This window comes from Chrysemys picta, chromosome 1 (assembly GCF_011386835.1).
Source record: "Chrysemys picta bellii isolate R12L10 chromosome 1, ASM1138683v2, whole genome shotgun sequence".
Lineage (NCBI taxonomy): Eukaryota > Metazoa > Chordata > Testudines > Emydidae > Chrysemys > Chrysemys picta.
The window spans coordinates 280,571,746-280,590,409 of NC_088791.1; positions in this window are offsets into that span (position 1 = coordinate 280,571,746).

Here is an 18,664-nt window from a genome sequence, read left to right on the forward strand (position 1 = left end):
GCAGTATAAGATGCCTTCTTTAACAATAGCAGATATCCTTTCTTATAATACCATCAGAGGGAAGTGAATTTGTTTAAGGAACCGTATAGTACAGGGGTCGGCAACGTTTGGCACACAGCTCGCCAGGGTAAGCACCCTGACAGGCCGGGCCAGTTTATTTACCTGCTGATGCACATCGCTCGCCCGTGCCGCTTCCCGCCTCCCCCATTGGCCTGGGATGGCGAACCGCGGCCAGTGGGAGCCACGATCGGCCGAACCTGCCACGTCAGCAGGTAAATAAACTGGCCCAGTCTGCCAGGGTGCTTACCCTGGCGAGCCACGTGGCAAATGTTGCCGACCCCTGGTATAGTACATCTTTTGAGCTCTAGGTATTTCCAAATCTGGTAGACAAGGAAGATGTTCTTGGAGGGCATTGCACATTTAAGATATATTCCTGTAGGAACAAACTTATTCAACTCAAACTTGTTTGTTTTTGTTTTTTGTATTCTCAATTTTTGCCCTACAACCAATGCTGGGCTTTAACTGTCAGACCAAAACCAACTCCCCTGCTGCCATGCAGCTGTCTGGTAGTCCTAGGGGCAGCCAGGGACTCTGTGTGCTGTCCCCGCCCCCTGCCCACAGGAGCAGCTCCCATTGGCCAGGTCAGGGCAGGGGACGAACTAGCACAACTCGCAAGCGCCCACAGCAGGCAGCTGTTGAGGAGTCGTGGCACACGCCTCTCCCACTGCTGCTTGTCCTCTTCTCCTCTTTGCGCTTCTCCCGAGAAAGTATATGAAAAAGTGTCTCTGTGTAGGCAATGCATGCATGCATTGTATGTATTTGTGGTCTTGGCTCCTATCCTGCTCTGGCAAGGGTCAATGGGCCTGCAATCTTGCATAGACGGGGGGCACTGAACAATCTGGGTTCTGGCCAATGCTGCTGGGCACGATCCTGCAGATCGGGGTGGGGGGATTACACCACTGGGCCAGATCCTGTGGGGGGGAGGTTGACACCGCATGGCCCGATCCTGCGCTCTACCCCATTTTTGCACCCCTCCTGGCTCTGCATCTTGGATGGCTGCTCCACTTGCCCAGCCCTAGTCATGGCCCTTTGTACTCAAAACAGTGGGGTAAAGGTTATAAGGGAAAGTTCAGTGCTCATCCTCAGTTTTGTATGAAATTACTTGTGCTCAGAGCATGCCTAGCAGATCATGTCCCACAGCCATCTAGCATGCTGGCTTTTGTGGATCCTATTCTAAGGCACGTGTATCTCCCCATGCATTGTGTAGGGAGCCCATGCATTGTGTAGGTGTAACTCAGGCTTTGCGGATCCCATTGTTGTTCCAGTTATTTTCTAAGCACCTAAACAATAGGTATTGCAATGTTTAAATCATATTGTGGATTTGGGCCAAGGTTCCTTCTGCCCACCCCATAGGTCATCCAGAGAAAGATCAGGCAGAATCTGACTCTTAATTAATGTGCAAGAGAGCCCTTTGTGGAGATAATTGAATTACTCCTGGATTTTCTAGCTAGAATCACATACCAATCAGCAACCAAATATCTTTTTCAATGCCCAGTGATCATCTGTTTGGACATCAGAGGAATGTAACAACTCATTCTCTTTTTGAGAGCTCAAGGATGGAAATCGTAAACCCTGGTTCTCTATTCAACCGAGACTTTCTGCTAATTCAGTCAGTGAGAATAAGCTCAGCCACAAACATGGGCACTTCCTAAGCAGACGAACACAATTTAAAGTATTTTCAAAGAGAAAACTGCATCCCATGACATTATTAAGGGCATTGATTGGATGTACAATACAAGTGAAAAATGTCCTACAACAACAAAGTCAGGTGGGCTATAAATAAGGGATTAGATATTTTTCTGATAAATCAGGCAGTGAGTAACATTAAGCAGCTCATCATCAAACATTTCCATTATTGGCTACATGGTAACAGCTAACTCATAGGAGAAATAAGTTACCTTGTATAGTTAAACCTCCAAAATGAAATAAACTGCCTTATCTGTGAAGTATCTGTGACTTCAGAGACACAAAAAGTGGAGAGAAGTAGATTAGAAATCCTTGCATTACCCCTGAATGTGCTATAACTTGACATGATCTAAGTACAGAGACTTCAATAGAAATGAATGATAAAAGCAGAACATGCAGTTTAGTGAATGTTTGCATGCCACACCAAACACGATAATGAATGAATTTCTGAGTCTTCGAGTGAACTCTCATCTTGCACTCTACGATAAATTAAAATAGTCCTTGTAACCTTTAGCTGCACAAATCTTTACAAGCCTTTGTTTAATCTGTCACTGCTTTTTTAAGACAGACTGCAAAACTATAGGGACCTACATTCAGTCCTGGAGTTAATGGGAGCTGAATTTAGATTGAAAACTGATAAAATAAGCAAGACTGGGGCTGGATGGAGCTTGAAGGCTTCCTATGTCAGTCATCATCTCAGCTACTAGCTCAGGATATGTGGCCAGGGGAAAGGGGACATAACCATGATGTTCCTATGTCTTGGTGGTTCCTAACTACCGGAAAGGCCCACTGAGGACATTAGCAGCTGGAAAGCATTAGAGCAGTCCTCAGGCAGGGACTAGCCCAGTACCTGAACTCCATCAGAACTGGGGTAGCACAAGGATGTCATGAAGCCACCTTCACATCCCTTTTCTCCTGAGCTATTCTGAACACTCCACATCTGTAGATCAGGTTCTGATTTTAATTGAAATGTATGAATGCACCCCTCACACAGAAATTGGTCTAGTCTGAGAGACATCCCTAAGAATTTAATAGTCTATCATTTTAAGAAGAAAATATGTCCACTAACTACTATGTTTCTGTAAATAAGGGGTTAGCATTTTTAATCTGTTCAAATTCATATATTCTCTGACTAGGTTTTAAAATAGGCTTTCATTTATTATTTATCCATGTCTGATACATTTGGTAGGAATTGAATTGTTTTCCTACTTTAAAGTGCTCCGTACTTCAAATGTGCATGAATGTCAAGCCAGGGAAGAACCATTTTGCTTACTCAAGAAGGTAATTCATAGGGTCATCTTGCTCTGGGGCTAGTGAATACAGTCAATTATCCCTGCTGTTAATTCTGATGTTACAGTGATAATTACCATGTAATATCTATCAAAATTATAGTGTGAAAACAATTTCATACTGAACTGATTACCACCTGGATCATCTGATTGTAATTGGTTAAGTAGTAGGCTAGCAAAGAAAGGAAAAAGTAAGACACAAAATAGTTTGCATCCGATTAGAGACCCCCTGAGGAATCAGTCACTGAGTAAACACAAAAGCCCTACAGTTATACTTTAGCAATGACACACAGTTTTTCATTCTGCAGATATCTCCATTTGTTCAAAATATATTTAATAATGATCTGGAAGAGAGAGAGCATACAATGCAAAGCAATGGAGTGAACATTTAAAGGTGGCACAAAATCATTTAGGGCTAGATTCTCTCACCCTTATTCACACTGAGGAATTTGTTATTCCTGAAATACTATCACAGATTTCAATAGACTGTTGATGAAGTAAATTACTAATTACTCCATGTGAGTAAGGGCTTTGGGCCAGATTTTGGAAACCTTATTCAAGTTGATGAGCACTAACTCACACACATAGTCCCGTTGAAGTCAATTGGCCTGCTTGCATGAGTAAATTCTTCAGCGTCCTTCTTTGTTAGATCTCTATGGCCTTTAGGTTGTTCTGAATTATAGATGACCCTGAAGCTCTTACACAAGCAGACCCATTTTTGTGAGCAAGTGCTCAACAACTTGAGTAAGGTTTCGAAAATCCATAGAGGTCACATGATAGCAGGTGAAATTCATTGTTGCCAAATGTAGGCAATGCATATTTGAAAAAATAATGCAAACACCTTGTACACTCCACTGGGTTCTTGATTAACTGTAGCAATTTAGGGGAAAGACCATCATTGTGGGCAGCTCCATGTAAACTTCCACTCAATGTACAACGACAGTCGATGCATAAAGGAAGAGGATGGGAAATATAACTGAAAATGTTATAATGAAATGCATAAATCAATTATATACTCTCACCTGGAATACTATGTTCATTTTTGGATACCATATCTCAAAAAGATATAGGAGAAAAATACATGGGTCTCAGCAGCAGGTGAGAAAAATGACTAGAGGTATCGAATGACTTTCATATGAAGAGAAATTAAAAGACAGATTGTTTCATTTAGAGAGGAGATGAATAAGAGAAGCTCTGACAGAGGAATGTGTAGGTATGTGAGAGAAGATAATACAGGCTTTCCTATATATATGTTTCATAATACAAGAATGAAGGGACAGTAAATGAAAAGTAGTATGTTTCAAATTGATAAAAGGAAATACTTTTTCATATGATATTTAATTAATATGTTGGTTTCATTGACACCATTGGATACCATTGGGACCAAGAGTTTAGTAATAGTCAAAAAGGATTACATGTTTATATGTGTAATGATAACATGGATAGTTACATCGAATTTTTTTTTAAAAACAGTATATATGGGAAATGACCTAAACCTGGTCAGAAAATTATATTTTTTTATGGTTTGTTGTGTTTTTCACACAAAACAAACAAACAAACAAAACCACCTCATTGTGTTTTTTTCAGCCAGTTTGTTTTAGCACAATTCAAAATTACTAAAAATATTATTCAAAAAATCCAAATTTGATTTTTTTTGCCAGCTCTAATGTCAACCCTTATTCTTCAGGCCATGAGTAAACTCTGTTTGAAGTGGGTTAGAACGATTATGCCTATAGGAAGCTTATTCCATAATTGTCTTCTTTGGGGTTTGTTGCACCTTCGTGTGAAACATTTAGTATCGGTACTGTCAGAGACAAGATACTGGCGTAAAAGAGCTACTGCTATATCTCTTATGCTTCCTATTTTATGTACACAAGCAATCTTTATTATAACATTTTTCCTTGCTCTTTGATACTTGATTTCTAAATTTTAATATACTTGTTTCTTATGTTTCAGGTAATTTTCCAGTATTTATTTTGAAGAAAAAACAAATATGCAACAGTAATAATCTCACTCCTCAGAACATCAACAACAGGGGTTGAACCCAGGACCTTCACACTAAAGCACACACCACTCCCAGTTGAAATAAAAAACTAATTCTAACATCTAGTAGCAGAAGTTGGCTTTTATCTTTTATTAACCAATCACTAGAGGACACCTAACACACTGAAACAGTATGTTACACATAGATGAAATAGCACTATTTTATTGATAACCTAGCCAAGCACATAGATATAGCAGCTACAATGTGAGAGGCGAGGGGGCTATGTGGATGAAGCTTGGGTCTGCTAAATTATAGATTTGGGTTCTATTTTCAGCTCTGCCAGTGGTAACTTTGTATAACTTCTCCATGTGCTATGAGTAATAGGAGTTGTATACAATTATTAACAATTAGGAAAATAGGTCAGTCCAGAACCTATAATCTCCAGGCTAGCAGCCCCGTACAGCACCCCTAATTCAAAGAGTACATGGGGAATGAAAATCTGTAACCCATGCAGAAGTTCAGTTCAGGGTGGCTGCTTCAAATTGATGCAGGAGACACTAGCAAACATGCTCATTGCAGATGGAATATTCCGTGAATTTAGCAGCAAATCTCTAGCAAGTTTTACTGAGTATAGAGAAATGGTGATTTACAATAGATGGTAAATCACCTCACAGCACTCTACAACCTTGAATTAAACCTCAGAACAGTCCTGTGGAATGTTTTATTATAGTACACCCTCTATTTTACAGAAGCATAAACTGATGTACATAGACGTCTAGGACAAAATTTTAAGGATCTCAGATTTTGGATCCCATATTATTTACAGCTTGGGCCTGAAGTCAATGAGACCTGTGGATATCATGTGAGCATTGTTAAGAATCACAAAAAATTCACCTTATTGTGACATTGAACAAAATTTTTTAATTAGAATGGTAAAACTAGTATTATCCCTAAAGCTACACAATCACTGCTTTACTGCAGAGCATCTGCCTAGAATTTTCCGCAGACACTTCTTGTCTAGCTTCTTGCTAGGTTTTAAATAAACTGTACTCATATTCTTACAGCAGGTGCTCAATATTGCCAAAAAATGGACCCTCAGGGTATGGTTACATGGCAACTAGACACCCTCACATCTCACAGTGTCCTAAAGCCCAGGCTCCAGCCCAAGCCCAGATGTCTACACAATAATGAAACTGCCTTGCAGCACGAGTCCTGCAAGCCTGAGTCAGTTCGTACAGGTCAGCCGGGGAGGTCTAGTTACTGTGTTTTGAGCTTAGTCCTAATTCCTCGTCCTGTGGCCCAACCAGTAGTCTGCCTAAATATGCCAACAATCTGCTTGAATTGTAAAATTTAAATTTGACAGGTGCAGCAAGAAAGTTTAATTTGTCTTAAAGAATGTAATAGCCAATGTAAACTTTTTCTAAGGCTAGGTTTACATTATGGAGGCGGGGGGTCGACCTAAGATGCGCAACTTCAGCTACGTGAATAGCGTAGCTGAAGTTGCGTATTTTAGGTCGACTTACCTGGCTGTGAGGACGGCGGTGAGTCGACCGCTGCCGTGCCGCCGTTGACTTCGCTTCCGCCTCTTGCCGTGGTGGATTTCCAGAGTCGACGGCAGAGCCATCGGGGGTCGATTTTATCGCGTCTTCACTAGATGCGATAAGTCGATCCCCAATAGATCGATTGCTACCCGCCGATCCGGCGGGTAGTGAAGACATGCTCTAAGCTGGAAAATCTTCATCCTATGAAGAAACTCAACTGACATTTCATACAGAATGCAGTGTTGTTGTAGCCATGTTGGTCTTAGGATATTAGAGAGACAAGGTTGGTGAGGTAATATTTTTTATTGGACCAACTTCTGTTGGTGAGAAAGACAAGTTATAGAGCACAGACAGAGTTTTTCTGGATTTCTTCTTTAATTTCATGTAGTAGCAGCTACTAGTAATCTAAATCAGTGGTACATGTACCCCTGAGGGTATGCAGCGGTCTTACAGGCAGTATATCAACACATCTAGATATTCACTTAGTTTTACCACAGGCTACATAAAAAGCACTAACAAAGTCAGTACAAACTAAAATTTCATACAGACAGTAACTTATACTGCTCTATATGCTATATGCTGAAATGTAAATACAATATTTATATTCTAATTTATTTTATAATTATATGGAAAAAATGATTATTTTCTCATGTTTACAGTAATAGTGTGCTCTGACACTTATATTTTTATGCCTGATTTTGTAAGCAAGTAGTTTTTAAGTGAGGTGAAACTTGAGGGTATGCAAGACAAATCAGACTTCTGAAAGGGGTACAGTAGTCTAGATAGGTAGAGAGTCACTGATCTAGACTTTTCCTGCAGGAAGGCACATGTTTTGGCATGTGCTCTGCTTAAGAATTGTTTACATGACATCGCCCCGTTCTGTGTTTAAACTTTCCATTGCAGTCCTTGTGTAATGGATATAAAGTAGCAGAAATGAGTTGCTTGCAGTAAGAGACAGGTTCCCATAAAGGCATAGATGATATTGTCTGTGATTTGATATGTGAATCATCTTGTATTATCAATATGAAACACTTTAATTGTAACAGAGAATTCTGTCTCTCTTTGTTTTTGCTACAGTTTAACTGCCCCTTCTTTTCATTTTTAAAAGAAATAAGTACTGAAAGAATAAATATTTCTGTCCTGTATAATTAGGTCTCACGCGCTCAAAGTTAATTACTTCAAATATAATAATAAATTGGCTCAGTGCTAACAAAGCTGACTTCTTTACCTATGCCTGTCACTTGCAAACAATCTAAACTGAGAGGCAATCTGCACTCTAAGTTGAATCATAGGCTTTCATCTCTCATCCCTGCTGAAGTTCTTTGCAGCCTGCATTCTGCATGGCAAGAAGAAATAGAAGGGAAAATCCTCTTTTGATCCTTACATTTCAGGAGCAATAGCTTGCAATCTTATTTCTCATTGATGGTGCAAGACATTAATTATAAGATACATAGGAGGAGAGTGGTCATTATGAGCAAGCATTTCAGACCAGCTTGGGAGATGGCTACTTCTGAAAGGTAATATTGAATACCAAAACCTAAATACTGTTGTCATTTTCATTTTATTTTATGTAAATTGGGTAATGGCTTCTCAGGGGAAATCATGGAAGTGAAATTTAACACTGATCTCTTTTCTTAATCCCTTATTCTCATCCTGCCTAGTTTCTCGCAACCTTAAATGTGATAGTAACAAAAGTGGTTTGTTTGTTTTTTACAAAGAACTGTACAGTTTTTGTTTGTTTCTTTATTTGTTTTAAGTCATGCATGGGCACCTACTAGTTCCCACGAAGGTCAATGCGAGCTATTGGATGTTTGGTGCTTTTGAAAATCAGACCACACAGCTCTCTATTGAGCATATATTTGCGTCGGTCAGTTTGGTTTTGTAAATATGAATTATAATCAGATGTCTAGGGTTCACCCTGCCTTAGTTAAGACTGTAGCAACATTCTTATGACAGTTCGTGAGGGAGGGTAGTTTTTATATAAAATGCCATGAAATTATTTACCATTTTTGCAACTAGTTATATAAATTAATCACTAGAACTGTATCTGGGAGCATCTATTACCAGGCAAATTAGTGAAATGACTCCTAATGAGAGGGGTGCAGTTAGAGATGACTGAATATGCCCTTAGCAGACCAGTAATGATATTTGGATAATGTAGATGGAGCCCAGATAATGGGGGGTGTGGCTGCTTGTTTTTTATAGTCAATCAAAACTCCCAAGTGCTGAAGTGTATGCTAGTCTCTACATTAGAGCCTAAATTGCAAATGATAGTAAATTTTGTGAATCTTATAGGAAACCGTATTTATTAAATTTTTATGATTTGGAGTCCTCAAATTTTGGTTGATTAATCTGAGACACCTTTAACTCAAATTCAGGTCACTTTAAGGTGTCCCTTTATGGCCACCCAAAAATCCCGGCATCCCAAATCCCTAGTTACTTTTAGAAATTTAAATACAAATCTATACTATGTTCAAACATTGAAGATAATTGTCAGGTCTATTTTGGTAATCTTGAATGGCCACATGGTAATGTAAATAAGGCCATCAGAATTCTAGTGAACATTTGGTTGGCCAGATCCCAGACATGTTAACCTTCCAGCGATGCTGCAAAGTCCATATTTATTCCCAGCTTTCATGGCCCAGTCAGATGGGTTGAAAGTTGCAGTGGTTTCTTAGGAGTTCATTTTATTATTGTATTTGCTGGAGGATATACACCACTTCTTATGTATAAATAGTCAATTGTATATATTTCTGTAATGACTGCCTAGACTGTAGGATGTGTGCCTATAGAGTTTTATAAATTAAAATAAACGATTAATTTAAATGAAATAAATTAAACATTGTGATGGATTTTCTAGTGCAAGGAGCCTGTCGCCCAAATCAGGTGAAAAGTTTATCTAAATTGCAGCACACTGTAACCACCATATAAGGTATGTATGGAGCTTCATTAATGAAGGCAATTTAAAAAAAAATGGGGGTGAGATTAGTGCTCATAAAAGTTAATGACTGTTGTAAGTGTACTAGCTAGAATTAGACATTGTTGCAACATTAGGTAGATTCAGACAGACTGGAAGAAGTGATCTTCAAGTTTCCACAATTCACCTCTATCTTGACCTGCAACACTCCTGCTTTTCCATTCCTTCACTTCCCTTAAGCAAAGATTGACAACCGTGCCAAATTATGACAGATTGTGTTGTTGATTTGTAATGTGCACTTTTCTTCCCCCAGGGACTATATAATTATAAGCATAACATAGCAATAAGAGAAACGAATTGGAAACCAAATCCTAAGGAAGAGTGGTATTTTAAGAGAATTGAGGTTCTAAATAGAAAGTAGGGATTTATAAATATAAAATTAGGTATAAGACTTAACCCAAACTATGACTGGTTCTGCAGCTTTAGACAATTTAGCACAATAAGTAGTCAAAATAAAATTCACCACTTCCCTATTATAAAAACTAAATTAACAAAATGTATTAGTGTCTCACTTATTCTCCATATCCTGGTTATAGTGTGTGTATTGTTTTCTAATGTTTTATCTTCCTATACTTTTCTCCCAAAGTCTGTTTCTCTCTAGGTGTCACCTAATGTAAATTATGTCCATCTTTACATGCACTATTTAATTGTAGCTTTTATATTTGCCTCTCAGTCTCTCCTTTTCATTCTGTACATTTGTAATTCATTTCCTTTACACGGCTGTATGCGTCTTTCTCTTTCTCCTTGTGTCTGTGTTTATCCACTGTGCTCTTTGATAACTCTATCTTTCTCCACTCTGTCTCTCCTGCCTAGTTTAGTCTCTTCTGCTTTTCTTTTCTCCATGTGCTCTCACGTTCATTACCAGTCATTGTTTTCTATATCCTTGTTTTTCCCCTTGCTCTCAGCTCCCTCTATTTCTACCTCCTTTCATCTTTCAGTCTCTTCATTTTCCTTCCTTTGTGTTTTGTTTTTCTTAATGGAAATCATCTAGCAAACTAGTCCTGGAAATATCATAGTGTATTCAAAATATAAACGGTGTCTCATTCAAATGTGTCCATCTTAATACAGTTTTGCCAAACCAAGAAGGAGAATTCTTATTGCAAGGACTGTTCATCCGCTGCTTATGAGAAAGGGGATGGACCACCATAAACACACAATGTGAATATTTTCCATTTTAGTCTAATGGCAGACACATGTGAGCATCAAAGGGGTAATAAAACTCAAAATGCAGTTGCTCAATGAAATCTGATGATTTCCAAGTCATGAGTTTGAGCATATGTAGAAGAGCCTGACAACAGGAGCAGTACCAGTTCAAGAAAATAAGTCTCTGCAAATTCTTTAAACTGAGCTCGCTGACTGTGAGGCAAAAGATTTACTCTGTGACCTCCTGCAATTCCATCTGCTTCAAATTATTTTTCACAGCGAGTTATGGAGCTGGGTATGCATGTATGTTTCTTTCCATTGCAGGGTGATGAAGAAAATTGAATGTACCCAGATCTAGTTTCAGAGTAGCAGCCGTGTTAGTCTGTATCCGCAAAAAGAAGAACAGGAGGACTTGTGGCACCTTAGAGACTAACAAATTTATTAGAGCATAAGCTTTCGTGGACTACAGCCCACTTCTTCGGATGCATCCGAAGAAGTGGGCTGTAGTCCACGAAAGCTTATGCTCTAATAAATTTGTTAGTCTCTAAGGTGCCACAAGTCCTCCTGTTCTTCTTTTTCCAGATCTAGTGTGTTTGTAAAGATCACTAGGGGAACAGTGGATGGAGGTTTCTGATAAAAAAAGGAGGATGGGAGAAAATGGGCCCAAGACAAGACTGTTATAAAAGGGAGAGGCACCCTGATTCGCCACCAACAGGTTTTACCCTTAGCATTGTGCATAGCATGAGTAGGAACCTAACACTAGAATTTCAATCTTTGTTGGTCTCCATGCTGCTACAGATTTGGCTTCATTGTCCGAACCAGCCCTGAACAGGAGGTTTCTTTTTTTGTGAAATTCAGGCAGAGAGAGCTGCATAGAATGCATTGCTAAAAAATAGGTGTGATGCTCAGCAAATTAGAAAGTTAGCATATCTAAGAAACCCATTCAGTTTAAATAGAATGGAATTAAGTAATTCTACTTAGGGCCCAAAACAGAAAGTAAAATTATATGCTGACTGGTGCTTATTGTTTCTTGGAATGCAGTTGACCAGATGTACAGTATAATAGATATGGGAAGGTGGTTTGGTATGTTCTCTATGCTATAACTTAAGAAAGTGCCTTATTTGATAGCTGGGTACCTTCATTCTTTGCCTTTGATGTGCTGCAGTGATAACTAGACTATAAGAAACACTGCCTAGGAGAAACTATTTCCTTCAGGGAATTTAAAAATACAGATAATTTAGCAGTGTGCCCCTCACAGTCAAATTACTGACCTCCGGGAATGATTCATAAAGATGATTGCTGCTTACCAAGGCAGGTACGGTGGTGGCTGGATATCACTAAGTAGGCTTTCTTCAGCAAGGGACAAGCTAAGTGTTACACAGAGACTACTATTATTATTATTATTATTTCTTTTTTTTTAACCTCAAACAGTGTTAGTCTCTCATCCAGTGCACAGACATATCTTTTCACTTTGGTCTCAATTGTGTCCTGGGATTCAAATATTGCTTCTTCACAAGATTGCAGGGTGAAACTTCTATATAGACCTCCAACTCTCCTGATTCTAATCCACTGTTTCCACCTCAGCAACTGTAATGTAAAATACAGCCCTAGCCTCCCCCCTCAGAGCTGAACTGATTTAAGCTCCTCCCATGAGAAAGAACAGAGTTTAACCTCTTTACAGAAAATTTCTGTGACAAAGGAATAATCACTCAAGGATGTACACTACAAAATTAGTAGCAGTGCAAATCAACTCCCAAGGAATGGTTTTCTGCCTCAAGACTTTCTCTATTTGGTAAATATAATTTATTGCCAAAGAAAGAATGTGTATGAAAAATCGTTCAGAAAAGATTAACGGCAAAGTTAAAAAGTGACCACACGGAATGGCTTTAGCCATTCTCTGTGCCATTCACCTTCCCAATATACCACTCTTAAGACATTCAGGCATATTACCAGCAAAATGTGTGGTTCATCATGAGTGATAAAGTAATAGAATAGTTACTCTGTGAGTGACCTGATAATGAAACAATTTCACCCAAAAATAAACTCTCCTTTTGGAGGATTAAACACAATCACCACAAGATGGCTCCCCAGCTTCCCCAAATATATTGTTTTTCTATCAAGCCACTCTCCAGCGAAGACATTGATTATCTTTTAGAAGTCTGGAATACAACTGAGCGGACTGTGGATTAGAGCCTTGTCTAATAAAATAATAGCTATTTTTACATTAAAGCCCTGGGGATCTCTTTGAAAGGTAATTCTGTTACTTTAATTTCTGTACCCCATAAAAGGCTGTTATCTAGTTTGTGCCTCTGTTCATTTTTTTTCTAACAGACAAAGATTGGCTCAGAGAATTCAAACTGATTTGGAGTTTTAAGCCTCCTGCTCTTAAAGGCTAAAGCAGCTTATGCTCCTAAGATTTTTAAGTTTTTTAAGTACCAGGAATTTGAATGTCAGAGGGTTTTTTATTATATTTGCTTGTCCTAAATTTGTGGAAAGTAGATATAAAATAAAAGGGCACGAGTCATGGTGTATGGTAAGCTTTGGACAGGATACTAATAATCTGAAATCAAGGTAGATGTATGCTATTCTGAAAAAAACAAAAATAAAACATCAACTTTTATCTTCTTATCTACCTTGACAAAGTAGAGACTTTGCAATCAAAACAGATTAGAGATGTCATGATTCAGTTAGTTACAACAGTTTATATACTTTTTAAAACAAGCTAGCAGTTCTGTGTGAAATAGGTGTGGTGTTTCTCTTCAGCTATCTACCTCTGCTTGGAGTAGTAAGGACTAGAAAATGTATCATTACAAAAGAAGTTGATAACAGAACAATATCTTAGTTTTGGCACAGGGTAGAAAAAGACCGACTTTCATTTATGCAGTGAAAGGGTTTGTTTTCCTTATAAGATCAGACGCAGCAGTTCTGGAAACAATTTTTCTGATGAAGCAAAATGCATATAAGTGTTTACGCTTCCTTGAGTGGCAGGTTACTGGCTGTTTTTGGACTTCCCAGGGAGAGATAGTGTTTCTTCTCAATAGCTCAGTTTATGAAAATCAATGTACTTCATTCAGATTTACCAGAGGTTGGACGTCCCAGTGGCTCTCAAACTTTTTTACTGGTGACCCATTTCACATAGCAAGTCTCTGAGTGTGACCCCCCTTATAAATTAGAAACACTTTTTAATATATTTAGTACCATTATGAATGCTGGAGGCAAAGTGGTGTTTGAGGTGGAGGCTGACAACTCGCAACCCCCCATGTAATAACCTCGCAACCCCCTGAGGGGTCCCGACCCCCAGTTAAAGAACCCCTGAGCTACCTCTTTGTGAGCATGCATGGCTGCCTATGCATGCCCAGAGAGAGAGATGATAAAAATGCAGATCTTCATTAGATTACTATATCACCTGGAGAATCTCACAAGTGGATTAGATGTGTATGCCAAAACCTTTTCCAATTTTTTTTGGGGGGGAGTCTAAAAATATTTGTAACAAATTTACATATAGCTGAACAGGACCACATGCAAACTATTTTAATCATAACAATTATTAACTATGTGCTAACATTGTATTATGGTACAATCTCAATAACAAATAATGGGCCAACTTTTCAAATGTGGATGCATGAAGTTAGACATATAAATCGGAGTTAATATATATAAATGTATATGTGACTGTGCATTTACCAAATTTCTAATCTGTTTATTTAAAATTGTAACCCTTCTTTAGAATGTAAAGGTTTTCTCAAATTTGGGGATAACTTTTTAAAACACATTTATCTGGGATCTAAATCCTACTGATTTTCAAAGAGATTTAGGCTCCTATGAGCCAGATTTACAAACTATGTATTAGAACTGAGCAGGAGACAGGTTTTCCATCCCATGAATATTTTCAAGATATCAAAAAATGTTCCCATCGCAAATCAACATGCAAATCAGCTGTTTAGTGTAAAAACTATTTTGCAGAATTCATCTAGTTCTAATGCTGAAAAATCAGCCATTTGGAAATGTAGCATTCTTCTTCCTGCTGTCACAAAAGCTTTTCACTGGAGCTGCTTGGAAGGTTAACTAGTCTTTATATTTTGAGCCATTTGAGCTGTTGAAACTCCCATGTACCCAATCAGTTCTAAGCTTTTGTTAATATATAGGTAATGGGTTACTCCAGTCTGTTATAATATCCGGTTTCTCCTTCTTTCAGGGCCTGTCTGATGCTTATAATTGTGGGGCAACCTTGTTTCACATATGTTACTCTCCCCTCTCCTTTCTTGTAATGATCTAAGTCACACACTCCTCTTTCTTAAGCTTCTAATACACTGTGGCAACTGTGTCAAAGCTTTAAGTCTTGAAGGTGAGGAAATCCCCTCTTCTCCAGGAACTTCAGAACTGAATGAGATTCTCCTCTCTGCTGGCGTTTGTTATTTATTTGGCATCAGTTTTGAAGTACTTGTCTGATTTCTTCCTCTCTATGTTGGCCACATCTTCTCTTCTCTCTAGCTGTCATTGGCATCTTGTTTCCAGGTTTAGGGGTATTTTTATATTCTGCCATCTTGTTCTGAAGGTGTGTTATGACCTGAGTTTTTCACACCAACTATTTGCTCTCATTTCATTCTAAGCTGCAGTCAGTCAAGGATGTGCTAATTTATCACCCCCAACACAAAATTGTGCTCAAAACATGAGGAACATTTAAAAGTAACAGGATCCCAGGAAGTCTAATACATTTCTAGTCTCAACTATTTTTCACTGGTCTGTTTTAATTTAATGTTTATTTAAGCAGGCTGTTGAAGAATGTGATGACTGTGATTGTTTGTTGTTTTCCTTAGATCTGTAACTCTCTTGTTCTTTTATTAAGAGTAAAGTGTTTGTGTCAAAAAAAAGTTCCTTTGATAAGTCTGTGTTTCTTGCTTTCCTGCCACATTGTTCCTGAAGGCTTTATCTAGAAACCTGAGCTCCCACAACCATTACAATACATTCCGGGGAAATGTATATAAGCAACTGGAGCTGGGGAGGGATATGGCACTGGTTCCAGGGCCTACACTGCTGGACGGCAGGGTCCCATGCCCAAAAAAGGGTATCAGACTTGGGGTCTGCACCTGGAAGTGGGCCTGAGAGACCCAGAACTAGGAATAGTTACCAGTCACTACCCCAACCCAGAGTATTTAGAACCACATGGGAGTTAGAGTTTAGACCAGTCACAACAAACTGGGGTTCATCCGAAGGGAAGGACTGACCAGGTTGTGACACTCCTGAGGCCAGGTGGAAAAGAAATTTCAAGGGTCTTCCAGATAGTAAAGAGAGCCAGGGAACTGGGAAGTTCAGGTTCAATTAAAGATTAGCATTGAATGTCCAATAAGTTCATCGCTATTTACTATTCTGGGATGAAAACCTGGCCCCTAGGAGTGTTGACAGTCCCTTCAAATGGGCCAGGATTTCACTTCTTGTTGTAGGTCTGGGAGCCCATTTGAAAAGCAGTTACAACAACCTTACAAATGATTTAATCTTTCAGGATCTCATTCCTGAATTGGAAATGAAGAAAGGAAATTGCAATCACTGAAGTCATTGAATCACCAAGAGACTGAAACCCAACATACATATTGTTTGGCTCTTAGTGGATGCTGGCAGGAAGCAATATTTCTTTAGCTGTTTTGTGAGTGCCAACATTCTCTACCTAAGGCTTGCTCCTGATTCCAATGAAGTAAATGGTTAAAGTCATTGCATTGAAAAGTAGAAGGATTTGGTTCCTGGCTCAGAAGTGGAGCAGTTTATGGAACAGTATTCTGTTCTTCATGTTTTAAATCTGATGGTGATAGTGATGTTATTTTCCATAATCATTCAAGCTCACCCTTCTCTGCCCATAAAATTAGAAGAAAACTTAAGGCTTGTTCCTGTCAGGTGCTGAACACTCTCAACTCCCATTCACTTCACTAGAGCCAATAAGCCACATTGTCCTTCTGCTACATTAGTGTCAATCCAGAGTCACTCCATTGCCATCACTATAGCTACTCTGTGTTTTCATCAGAGTAAATGGAAATTCTGGCCCAAACAGAATGTTACCATTAACTTTAAAGGGTGCTATATTGCGCCAGTTTTACACATTTTTTGGTTTGACTAGAAATAGAAACCTGTATGGATAGTTATTTTTAAAAATAACATGCTAGATCACAAGCAGCATTCTAATGTGTCTGCGTTCTTCCTCAGGATCATGCCCTAACTATCCCTTGTTTCCTCCTCCCCACCCCCGTTCTATAATACATACTAGAATACAATGTATAGCATAGACTTAGCCTCACAGAAGGAATTATTTCAACTGTTGTTTGTTTATTATATAGTTTACACTCAATTCTGAGATAGAACATTTTAGTAAGCTCCATTGCTATTGACTTCAACAGGACCAGGATTTCATTCCTTATTTTTATTAATTTTCAAATATATGAAATTTACAAATTTTGATTTTTTGACCAACTCAAATTAACCCCTTTGTTCTTCAATGACTTTTTCTGTAATGTGACATGAAAACATGTACATGTTGACATATGCTATGTGTAAAGTGAGTGCTGCCCTTGTGGCACCTGGAAAGCAGTAATATTTGTGCAAGGCTTTCCAGCATTCATTGTATGCAGCATTCAAGGATTTTAAGTACGGGGGGTGTGATCCAGAGTTCACTGGAGTCAGTGGGAACCTTTCTGTTGACCTCAGTGAATTTGGATCAGGCCCTGAAACCAAAGACGTCATTATGATGAGACACAATCTTCAGCATTAGCAAACCTATAGCAATATGTCTTAAGCCTGAAGATCCATTCAATGAATTTATTGTTCCACAAGTGAATTTGGAAAATTAAATAAGCCTACTCCTCCATAGAGTAACTCCATTACATACTCTCAAGAACCTTGGGAATTAAGGGGTATTGTTTAGGGACAAAGGGTAATATAGTTTCATGCCAACATTTTTGTTCTGTTTTGTTTTAAAGCAGAACTCCCCATTGAATTTTTTTTTAATTGTCTCTAGTGAATGATGAAAATCACTATTGCTGTACATTTTTTCTCCTAATTTAAGAAGTATGGGTTTATGTCAGGGTTCCCTCCCCACTCTGAACTTTAGGGTACAGACATGGGGATCTGCATAAAAGACCCCCAAATTTCTACCAGCTTAGGTTAAAAACTCCCACAAATCCTTCCTTGTACCTTAGATTAGGTAATGCTGCCACCACCAAGTGATTTGAACAAACATTTAGGGAGGGCCACTTGGAGCCCTACCTTCCCCAAATATCCCCCCAAGCCCCTACACCCCTTTTCCTGGGCAGGCTTGAGAATAATTCCCCAAGTCCCCACACCCCCTTTCCTGGGGAGGCTTGAGAATATATCCTCACCAATTGGTACAGGTGAACACAGACCCAAACCCTTGGATCTTAAAACAATGAAAAAACAATCAGGTTCTTAAAAGAAGAATTTTAATTAAATAAAAGATAAAAGAATCACCTGTGTAAAATTGGGATGGTAAGTACTTTACAGAATAACAAAAGACTAAAGAACATAGAGGATCTCACCTCTAGACAAAACCTTAAAGTTACAAATCCAGGGATACACCTCCCTCTAGACAAAACCTCCCTCTAGACAAGGAAAATCACAAGATAAAAGTAAGGTAATGCATTTCCTTATTATTACTTACTAATTCTAATTTAGTTGGATTGCTTGCCTTCTTGATCTGTCTCCGGCAAGCACACAGAACAGACAGACAAAGAACAGTCAGAACAAATCCTTTTACCCCTCCCCAGATTTGAAAATATCTTGTCCCCTTATTGGTCCTTTTGGTCAGGTGCCAGCTAGGTTACCTGAGCTTCTTAACCCTTTACAGGTAAAAAGATTTTGTGCCTATGGCCAGGAGGGATTTTATAGTACTGTATACAGAAAGGTGGTTACCCTTCCCTTTATATTTATGACAGCTTACTTTTAAAATTCTTCACCATGAACTCTTTTTTGTGTATGCAATGTG